Below are 11,165 nucleotides of genomic sequence, written 5' to 3'. Positions count from 1 at the left end.
TATAACTAAGCTATAAGTGCTATCATGATACACAGCTCTACCTGCCAGCCATACCCCCATAACAGGTCTTTAAGGTTACTAGCTATATGCTGGATTAACTGCAATAGTGCCTGTTCTGTATCCTGGCAGCTAGCCTTGATATTACCTGTTTAGGCTACTGCTGCCTAGGCCTTATCGCTATGCGCGAGATTAAAGATATTAGGGTATAAGAAGGCCTAGATAGCGGCCACATTAAAGTTCCCCTCCTTTACAGTATAGGATTATATATATAAGATGCTATGCCTAAAGATAGGACTAGTTCTCCTAGGCTTTAAAGTAATAGAGATAGAGTCTTGCAGTATATGTACAGGATATTCTGTTGTGGTGGCGCGTAGGATCTGGGGAGGCTTTTAACTATCTCCTGTAGCCTGCTTCTCCTCCCTTCCCCTTCTGCTTAGAGCTTGCCAGTTATCTTCTTTAAGGCTATAATTTTTACCTTCCCCTTCTTTATCTTCCTAGCTACTATTAGTATTATTATCCTAGTTATTCTTAGCCTTATCTTCTACTTACAGGGCTGTACTTCTAAGTAGAGCCTCCCTAGACTGTCTATAGAGGAAATGTAAGGTGTTATGCTAGCAGCACTGCTAAGTTAGAAGGGTATGCCTACTTCTTGTGGGCAGGAGCTTAGATGTGATATTAATAAACTAGGTTTGCCCTTGTAGCGCTGGTTCTATACTGTTATTGCTATAAGTAAGGTTATTACTGTAAATGCTAACTGCTGGCTCTTACTTAAGGCTAATAATGCTATATTAGGTGCGGAAGTCTTCTAGTACCCTTGCTATACTACTGCTAGAGGATTGATACTATAGCTTAGTATCTTTATAGCTATAGAGGAAGATAGTATTACTAAACTGCTATAGCTTACTAGTATCTTCTATCTCTTATAGGCCCCTGCCGTTGCCAGGTCAGAGCCTATTAGTTACTATATCGCGCTTTGCACGATTAAGTGCCTCTTGCATGACGCTCTATAACCTGGGGAGGTTCTTCTTGCTATATAGTACTTTAAAGGCTGCCCTATATATAGCTACTAAGCCTAACAACTCCCTAGTAATATACAATACTGCCTAGATAGAGTTATAGCTTCTAGGCAAGTAGTATATAAAGTGCAGTCTAATTTTCTTAATGCTTAGCCTAATAAAGCTATTAAAGAATAGCTAATTCTGCTTTTCTTATAGTAGTACTAGGCCTTTTTTCTAGTACTTCTTATTATAGAGTTACAGGAAGAATATATAGACTGTTTATAGCCTTTAGTGAGCAAGTACAGTGTGCAGGATCTGGTAGATTAGGACCTGCTTAATCTTATCTCTTACTTATATTAGTATACAGATATAAATGGATTTAGAGAGGAGGAGACTTAGCTAGGCTATTATATATATATTTAACAGCCCTCTTAGGTTATGCAGGTCTTTTATAATATATAGGAAGCTATTAATGTTATAAATAGCAGGCGCTAGCTTCCGCTGCAGTATATTATCTTAGTGCAGGCAGACCTTGGTATCTAACTATTCTTTATCTTTATGCTAGCCTGCGAATTGGGCCTTGAGCCGGCTAGCTGGAGGCAGCTGGTTGTAATAGAGGCCTGTGACTGAAGTATTAAGGGGTTAGACAGTCTAGTCAAGGCTAAACTGCTATAACTATTTCTCTCGCTTAGCAAAGGATAACCTACTGACTCTGGCGCTAGACCCAGCCTATGTCTTATAGAGGTGTAAATAGTAGCGGCAAGCTATAAGGTGTGATGTGTCCTGGTTCCTGTGTTAATCTGCCGGATATAATATAAGACTAGTAGTGAGGATATAGATGATATACTGAGCTAGTTTCTCCCTTTTGTCTAACTCTTCCTCTTTAACCTAGTTATATATTTCCTTGCGTATAGGCAGTCCTGCAGTAATAGGGTCTATTCGCTCTTTATTATATATCTTATTTAGAGGATGCTTGCTTTAAGTAACACTATTTTTGTATTGTTTATTATTTGCCCTGTTTATTATGTTATCTAGGGCTAATGGTTAGTAGGCTGATTATACTGTGTAGAGATTAAATATTTAACCTAGGTAAGACTTATTACTATATAGAGGTATTGAATGTATGTTCTATAACCTGTTATTATTATTAGCTAAATCTATCTATATATTAGGGCTGAATGCTAGCAACTGGTTATTTAGCGACATATTGCTGTCTAGGGTAGCTATTTCTATTATACTATTATCTATTAAGTCTAGATTAAATTGACTTTATATTAGTTTTAGGATATTAAGGTTTATATCTAATAAACTATACCTGATATATAGTCTTTTCTACTGTAGTGCTGCCTAACTGGAGATTTAGATAAGGGCCGCTTATCTAAATGCCTCCCTTGTTATAACCTGACATTCCCGGAGGACTTATTGATTAATAGTGACATATTTAGCCTTATAGATAATGATAATAATGGCTCAGGGAATGTAGTACCTGCTGCAACAGGGCCTTTAGTGTTGCTAGTAGTAGAGGAGAAATCTAAATATAGTATGCTAGAGCTTGCTTCTTTTAGAGACGTTCTTCTTTTAGAAGCTAAGAGTAGAGGCGAACTTGGCTAAAGGTATTGCAGGATAGTGTTTTAAGATCGGGTTATATGGAAGCCGGATGTAGATAAGCGGGAGGAAGAAATACCTCTTCCCTTGCAATTTTTAGATTTAGATTATATTTTTAATGTCCCTTTGGCTTTCTAGTACTCTGGAGCTATAATTTAGATAGTTATTTAGATTATTAATATATAGTAATAGCTAATATCCTAGTTTAGAGTATCCCCTGGGCTTTGCTATAAAGATATAATACACTAAGTCTAGGGTAGTTAATAGTAAAAGATACTTATAAATAATAGATGCCTTAAATATCCCTTTAAAGTTCCGTATACCTATAGTATTAAGTTTATTTATTAAATTAGATATAATTAGAGTAATTTCCTTTTATACTTATAATATCTAGTATGCTATTATATATATGATAAGTAGTTGGTTCTAATAAGGAGACTAATTAAAACTGTTTAAGTAGGGGCTGCGGCGTAATGTACCCTGGTAGCTCTAGGAGATTATAAGTATATTTATTGCTTTATTTTAAACCCCTTTCCTCTCTTATCTATAATAGGAGAAAGGAGGATACTATGGAAAGAAGCTATAATTATTAAAAAGTAGACTAGCGATATACTACTAATAGGTAGAAAAAGGATAATAGTTCCAGCCTCTACTATTATAGCAGAGACTATTACTAAATATATCCGCTTACCTAACTACGCTAGAGACTTTTTTAAAATACCTAAATCTTAACCCAGAAGGCTCAGATTATCTACGCGCTATGCTCTAGATAGCAGAGGTACTATGGCTCCTAGATATAATAAGGGTTTGCTAGTGTTTTCAGATAGGGGCTTATTTATTACTAATAACCTTAACGCGTCAGGGGCTAAGTCAAGCCAGCCTGTCACGCAGAAAACACTTCGCTTTAGATAGATTCCTGACGCTAATATAAATAGCAGTCTACTATCTAGCTTCCTTCTAGATTCTACCTCCTACGCCATTCTATATATAGATACTGCTAGCTTGTTAACATAATATGCTTTGCTATTGCCTAAGCTGCTAGATAAGCAGGATCTTATAGATCTGCCTAAGACCCTTACTAAATACGAGAGGAAGCTTAAGAAGTTTATTAACTAGTAGTATATATCCTTTATTAAGAAGGGTATACTAGATTATCTAGCCTATAAGCTTGCTAAGTGCTATGTTTAAACTAGTGATAAAGAAGGCGACTTAGAGACAGATAGCTATAATGCGCGTTGTATAGAGAAGCTACTCTTTTCTCTAGGTATGCTCTTAAAAGGTACCTAGCTCTTCCAGGCATCTATATAAGTCTTGCTGTATATGCTAAATAATTATAGAGGTAATAATAAAGACAGTAATATCCCCTTATAGCTACCTGCTAACTGTATTCTTATATAGGTCCCTTAGACTGATAATGAACCTGTTATGATATAGCTTGGCGCAGGTATGTGAGTACTGAAGCTGGGACTAGGCAGAGATAACAAGCTAATTACTCTAATAGAGGCCTTAAAAGCAAAGAACAGACTTAGGAACCATTCTAAGGAGGGATATAGTGCTTTTAATACCCTAGCTATTGCTTATAGGCTGCAGGAAAGGGACTTTAAAGGCAGGCTATCTTCTTAAGAGATCTGTGTTATAAGTATCGCCATCCTATATAAAGTATTCAGCGACCGAGGCCAGAAACGGCTCGCTAATATACTAATATATCTTTATAGCTACTACCTGTAATATTACCTCGCCAACCTTGACCAGAATGCGGGCAGGGTAGCAGATAAGATCCGCGAGGGTAGGCAGGCAACCCTATCTAGCTTCACCCTATATTAGGCTTAGGCCATTTAGTATAATAGCCCTAATATATTAACGATTAACGATATTTAACTGATTAATATAAAGGTATTACTTGTCTGTAAATAGGATTAGTAGTTAAACCTAGCTATAATAGGATTTAATAAAGATATTAAAGACTTCCTTATTAAGAATAGAATAGATATTAATGCGGGGCTGACCCTTTTAATAAGAATTACTAAATATCTTAGCAGGAAGCTCTATCTTCCTAAAGGCACTTTAGCTAAGAAGATTTATACCTGGTAGCTGCTAGTAGTAATAGTAGATATCTTTAGTCCTAGAATCTATGTTTTTATCTCTAGGAGCCTCTTTATATACTATAATAAGATTTATACTACTAATAGTATTAAAAAAGAGGATAAGTTCTGTGCTATAGCACTTGCTATTATAGACAAGATTCCTGATATTTTAGAAATCTGCTAGGCATTATATATGTATATTATTTAGCCTGTCCTAGAGTCCCTTATTGCTAGTAATAATATATAAGGTCTTTCTAGGGACTTAAGAGTTCTTGGGGTTTAGATAGCTATAGATAGCAATTAATATAGCTTATAAAAAATATCTATTCCAGAACTACTTAGTATTTATATATCTCTATAAGGTTTTATAAAGGAGTTAGATAGTATAATAGGAGGTAATACTAATACTTAGATAGCACTAATCTGCTAACATTCTAATCTCTATAAATATTAGGATAAAGATGGTAAAGATAGTGATAGTGATAATAATAATAGTAATAAAAGTGGTGAAGAAGATAATAAGAATTATGATTAATATAAATTGAGAGTTTAAGAGGAGATTCTAATATTTAATAGGAGTGGGACTCGATCACATATATAATAGGGACTGGGGTCTATATGACCTAGATGTTTAGATTAATTATATAATTTAAAAGTAGGACCTCGATTATATATATAACAGTAGGGACCTAATCTTACCTGTAATAGACAAACCTAACCCTAACAGCTTAGTATAATAATATTTTTAAAACCTTATAAATATATTCTATATATTTTTCTTTACTATTTAAGAAAATTAAAATATTATTTAAGTAATATACTATAAAGATATTAAAGTACTATTAAAGTATACTATTAATTATTTACTAAAATATTATAAGTATATTAATAAAACTAAAAAGTATTATTATATATTTAAATAGTTTAAATTAAGTCTTAAATACTATTTTCTATTTATCTCTTTTTTTAATATAAATAAGGTTATATACTCTTTTAAGGTTTAGAGCTATAAAGATCTTTTTACCTTATAACTAATCCTTTAATTTTATAATAAATAGAAATAAAGTTTAGTCTTTAATAGTATATATATTAACTTATTTATAGTTAATAACTAGTCTATCCTTTTTATTCTTTTTAAATATAAAGAATATTACTAATATTATTAATAAGCTAGATTCCTTAATATAGCCTTTTTTTAATATTTTATTAATATATTTCTTTTAAACTTATAGCTCTTTTTAATTAAATATATAAAGCTTTTAAAATAGTAAGTTATTATTTATAAAGTTGATTTTATAATTCTATTTACTATATATAAAGATTCTTATTTCTAGTTCCTCTTTAAATAACTTATTATAAATTTAATATTATTTTAAGATATTTTTAAATCTATCCTAGCTTAGCTTTATATCTATTTTTTCTTTTCTTAAGTCTTATTATTTAAAGATACTTAAGATTTTTATTTTATTTTTTATACTTTTTTTATATTTATATTATACTTCTTTTAGAAATAATAAATACTTTATTTTATACTTACTTATACTATCCTTTTTAATTAGGGTTTAAGATCTCTTATTATTTATTATAATTATTTTTTTATTACTATTAAAGTTACTAGGGAATATAACTTAGCCTATCCTTTAATTAATAAATAGATTTTCTTATATAAGCTATAATATATCTAGGATTATATATATATCCTTTCTTAAAAGTATAATATTAAAATTAACTTATTAACTTTATCTTTTAATAGTAATTTTTAAATAATTAGTTTCTTAATTTATAATACTATTATTATAATTAAAAAGCTATTTTTTTATATTAATTAGTAAATAAAGTAATAATTTCTTTTTTTAAAGTAATTATAGTTTTATAACTATTTTTAAATTAATAAAATTCCTTTTTACTTTATAGTTAATTTAAGTATTTAGCTATTTCTCCTTAATCTAAACTTATAGTATTAGGCTTTTTATTAAGTTTACTATATATAATACTTTTAGTATATTTATTATTTTAAGTTATTTTTATTTTTAAGTTTAGCCTATTTATAGCTTAGTTATAAATAGTATATAACTTTTCCTAAGGCATTTTTATATATCTTTTTATACTTACTATTATAATATCTTTTACTATTAATATAATTATTAAAAAACTTATTATTAAATAATTATTATTAAAATTATTTTTCTAATTCTTTATATTATTCTATAAGGGTTTTAAAACAATTCTTATATCTTTCTTTTTCTATTATCTATCTTTTATATATTACTTTTTTATAGCTTATAAAAATACTAATTATTTTTTATTTTTTTTAAATTTCCTTAACTCTCTTAAGGTTAATATTATTTTTTAAATATAATCTATTTACTTTCTATTATCTTTAAAGTTTTTTTATATTTTCTAAACTAGTATTATTAACTAATAGTTCTTTAAGTAAATAATTATATTATCTATTTTTAATCTTTTATTAATATTTTTTTTTTATTTTTAAATTTTTATTTTTTTTTTTATATATTTTTTTTAAGTTATTTTTTTAAATTTTTCTTTTACTTTTTTAATTATATATTAAGATTATCTAATTTTATTAAATAGATTTTTATTTTTATAGATTTATTAATAATAAGCTATACTAAACTATAGTTTTAGTATTTTAAAATTATTATATTATATAAAAGGTAGGTATTTTTTTATTTTTTTCTTAAAGTATAAGTTATTATTAAGAGTTTTAGGAATTATAATTAAGAAATAATTATTATTAAGTTTCTTTTATTTATATATATTATATTAGTAATTTTTATATAAAACTTATAAAATATTTTAGTATTATTTATATATTAATAATATTTATATATTATTTTAAGGCTTAAATTCTTTTTTTTTATATTATAGGTTTATAGTATTATTAATATAATATACTTTAATTATTAATAAGCTAATTATATTAGTATTTTTATATTCCTTAGCTCCTTATATATAAAAGTCTTTATAGCTTAAATATATTTTTTTAATCTTATTTTTTTTATAAAGTAGTTTATACTTTTTAATTTATTTTTATTAAATTTCTTTATCCTTATAGTAGAAGTATTATATTACTTATCTAGCTATATCTCTTTTATATTTTATATTTTAATTATTCTTATATTATTAAGTATAAAGTTAATTTCTAGCTTTATATTTTATTCTTTATACTTTTTCTATAGCTTAAAGTATAACTTTTATTAAGATATTATTAATAATTTATAAAGTTTCTTTTTACTTATTTTTTTTAAAAGTAACTAAGTTTCTTTATTTTATTATTTTTAAAACTTATAGTTTTATAAGTTTTTCTTTTTTTTATTTTTTATAAATTTCTTACTATTTTTTTTTTTCTTTTTTTTTATATATTAAGTTTTTTCTTATTTCCTTATAATATTTATTTAACTTAGTCTTATATAGTATTAAGATCTAAGGTATATTTTTTACTTTAGTATTTTTATATATAAGGAACTAATTTTATAGTTTTTTAATAAAGCTTCTTTAATCTAGGTTTTATTTATCTTTTAATATATTATTTTTATATAAAGTAGTAGTTTTTACTATATTATATATACCTTATATTATTTCTAGTATTTAGGTTTTTTAGGCTATTTAAAGTTCTTATTACTAAGTTAATCCTAGGGCTTATTTACTTTAATTAGGGTTTTTTAGTTTTTATAGTTTTAGGTATTATTATACTATATATCTAGGCTAGTTATAATTATAGTACTTATATTTAAATATATTTTATAGCTTATATTAGTTATTACTAGGTTATATAGCTTTTAGGGATATAGGTCTTAGATATATTTTATATAAAGTATTATTATAGTAATTGCTTTATTATTATCTTTAATTTTAAGAGTTACTTTAATTATTATATTATTAATTAAGGTAGTATAAGTTATAGTTATTCCTTTTTCTTATTTTATTTATTTTCTCTTTTTTATATTTATACTATCTTTTATTAATTTTAATTACTATTATAATATATTCTATAATATTATCTAGTTAATTTACTTTATATAATTTATTTTTAATTTCTTCTTTTAGTCTTTTATAGTAAATCTTTATAAAGGCTTTATTATTTTACTAAATCTTAAAAGTAAGTTATTAGAATTTAGTAAAGTAAGTAATATATAAATAAGTTTATTTAAGTATTATTATTTTAGTAGCTACTTATTATTTTTTATTAATTACTCTAAAGTTATCTTTAAGTATATTTTTAAAATTATTTTAGTTAAAAAAGATATTTTAAGTTTCTTAATCTTATATAATTTTTATATTTTTTAGGAAATTCTTAAAGATAGGTTTAAACTAGTCTTTAGTATTTCCTTAAATAAGTAATATAGTAAAAAGTACTTTCTTAATAATAGTATCTAGCTTAATTAGGAATATATAAAAGTATCTTTTTATTTAAATTAAGAATAGGATTATATCTATAGCTTATCTTTTAAATAGTTCTAGCTTAGGTAGTTTAAGGGCTTCTTTAATATCTCTTTCTCCTTAAAGGTTAATATTATTATTAAGTATTAGGGAAGTTTTTTAATTATTAACTTAATTCTATAAATTATAAATAGTATTTTATAATTAATAGATTTTAGCTATTATTTTTACTATATTAAGTAGTTTTTTAATATAAAAAGGTACTAGACTAGTACTATTAGTTATTTTAATAGTATAATATTACTTAGTGTAAATATAATATAGTCTAAATAAAAGCTATTAATATATAATAGTTAGGGTTTTTAAATAGGTAAACTAGTCTATATTAGGTTTATATTTATAGATTATATAAAGTATTATATTAAGTATATTAGGGTATTATATCTCTTAATAGTTAATAGTATAGGTTAGGCTTATTAAGGTAAAGAAGTCTTATTAATAGCTAGTAAGCTAAGTTCTATTTACTATTAAATAAATATATATATATACTTAAGTAATATATAAGTTAAATAGGGTTTATTTAACTCTATTTATTTTATTATATAAGTTAAATAAGGTAGGTTTAACTTATTTATAATAGTTAATTTTATAAGTTAAATAGTATATACTTAACTTATATAGGGTAGGTAGTTCTTAATTAGGAGAAAAAGGTAAGGTATATTTATATATATATTAGAACGTGTTAAGTTATAATAGAAAGCTGTAATTATTATATACTATAATTTAATTAAAAAAAGCTAAAGTTATTAATATAATAAGTTATAAACCTTTAAGTTATATAATATATATTAATTATTTATAAGTTTATTTTAAAATTATAAATAATTTATATTAATTTATTATAAAGATTTTTAATATTTATATTATAATATATAAATATAAATAGTATTAATAATTAAGTTTATAAAAGTTAATATAAATAATATTAATATATTAAGAAAATAAAAAGTTTTAATATTTATAATTTAAAAGTAAAAAATAATAATAATAAAAAAAATTATAAATAATAATAATTCTTAATAAATTTAATTAAAATAAAATCTTAATTATTAAATAAAAAATTAAGTAATTAATTTAATAGTATTAAATATTAAAATAAAATATATAAAATTAAGTTTAAAAAAAGTATAAAAAAGCTAGAATCCCCTTTAAGGTCCTATTTCTTTATATTTATTAAAATAAATAGTTTTTTAATTTTACTATTAAAGCTAGACCTTTTACCCTAAGCTATATATCTTAACTATTATAATAGTTTTTTACTTTTTATATACTAGTTATTTATAATTTAACTTTAATATTAGATATTTTACTTATAGTTAAAATTATAATATAATTTAATTAAATAAAACTATATAAATATATTAATATTTAAAATAAAGTAAAATTAATATAATTTAGTAATTAAAAATAATTATTATAATAATTACTAGTAAATTATATTAATATTAATATAAATATAAAATTATATAAATCTTAATTAATTTATATTATATTAAAAAGTAAACTAATATTAACTTATTAACTTACTTACTTAAAATATATTTTACTTAATTTAATATAGTCTTTTTTTAATTAAATATAGCTAACTATTAATATTAATAATAGATTATATATAATATAAAATAGTAAAGATATAAGTAAAGTAATACCTTTAAAAAGGAGAATTAAGTGCTTAAAAGCCTATATAGTAAGTCTAGGCAGACTTTAGAATATATAAATCTTATAAGGTTTTAAGGCTATTATAGCTATATATTAATAGCATCAGACTATTAAAGCCGGGCAAATGTGCATTCTTAGTACTGAGAGAATATGATCCGAGCAGAGGTTTATAAGTTCTGCTAAGTTAGGCTAAGTTAAAAGGTAATTATTATAGTAATTTATAAATAAACCAAGGCTGACCGAGGGTTATATGTTCTGCGGTCGAAATTCCAACGTTAGTGCTAGTGTTATGAGCTTGACAAGTTATCGAGGCGTAGTGCTATAAGGTAAGCGCTTTGAAAGGATTTATAGCAATGAT

Source organism: Fusarium musae, chromosome 2, assembly GCF_019915245.1.
Source record: "Fusarium musae strain F31 chromosome 2, whole genome shotgun sequence".
Taxonomy (NCBI): Eukaryota; Fungi; Ascomycota; class Sordariomycetes; order Hypocreales; family Nectriaceae; genus Fusarium; species Fusarium musae.
Note: the sequence above shows the minus strand (reverse complement) of the source record.